The sequence below is a fragment of the Papio anubis genome, chromosome 14 (assembly GCF_008728515.1).
Source record: "Papio anubis isolate 15944 chromosome 14, Panubis1.0, whole genome shotgun sequence".
NCBI lineage: Eukaryota > Metazoa > Chordata > Mammalia > Primates > Cercopithecidae > Papio > Papio anubis.
In genome coordinates, this window is record NC_044989.1 from 94,513,442 (window position 1) to 94,514,461 (window position 1,020).

At 50.6% G+C, this 1,020-nt stretch overlaps 1 pseudogene; it reads right to left on the reverse strand.

Moving 5' to 3' along the window:
• Nucleotides 1-331: 331 nt before the first annotated feature.
• LOC116270341 lies at nucleotides 332-673 on the reverse strand (annotated as a pseudogene).
• Between the last annotated feature and the right edge of the window lie 347 nt (nucleotides 674-1,020).

Consider the following 1,020-nt stretch of genomic DNA (forward strand, 5'->3'; position numbering starts at 1 on the left):
TGCTTTCCCACGGAGACTGACAGCCAGTGTGCATTTCATAACACTCTTCCCCACAGTGCACCCATAGGCTTGGAAGCCTGAACATTTGTGGCCACTATACAACAGATGCAGTTTTCAGCCAGAACCCTCTAGGCCCTTCCTTTTCCCTGGCCCTCAGCTGCTGCTGGCTCTGCCTGCCATCAAGGAGCAGCCAGTGTGTGTGTGGCTGTGAGGTGTGGGAGGGGCCAGGGTGAGCAACAAAGCAGATCAGAGGTGAATTCTGGGGCTGGGTGGACACAGTGGCAGGACCAGTCGTGGCCCACAGTAAGACCAAAGGGCCTTGTGTCCTCCATTAATTCTTTTCTGGGCGATTTCTGCTAAGGACACCTTCAGGGAAAATTCCAGCTTGCCCTTAAGGCTCATCACCTGGGTGTGCTCCTTGCCAAGCAACTCACCGAGTTTGTGATCCTCCCAGTGCTCTGAGATGCTCTTCTCCTCCTCCACAGGCCTGGGATCCTTTTCCCTGATGAACTGTTCCAGGTGGCATCCCATCCATAGCCCTAACTATGAAGGCCACAGGGAATGTGACATAGCGAGCATAGATATGCATCACAGTTCAAAGTACAGGGCATGTGACATTTGCGGCCCAGTCTGGCCTGCCCTCCCTGGCTCTCCTAGAGCACATCACAGACATTGCTGCTCCCAGACCCTAGTTTTTCTTTTATTCATTGCTTTTTTATTAGGATTTGGCTGCAAAATTGTTGCATCCCGTCCAGACTATATTCTACACATGAAATGTCCAGAGGAATTGAGAGGTCCATTCTTGAAGCATTCCCAGAAGAATGAGAAATGTCCTACAAGTCAGAATTCTCTTCCAGCCTCTTCCTGACTCTTATTGACTAAAGTACATTCCAAGGCAGCTCCTAAACTGACCACTGCCCAGGAGAATGGCTTATTCTTAGCCAATCAGTCTAGTTCCTGAAGCTGAAGTTGAGATCAATGTCCTTGGAGGCATGTGGGCTGCATGGGGAAGAGGCAGAC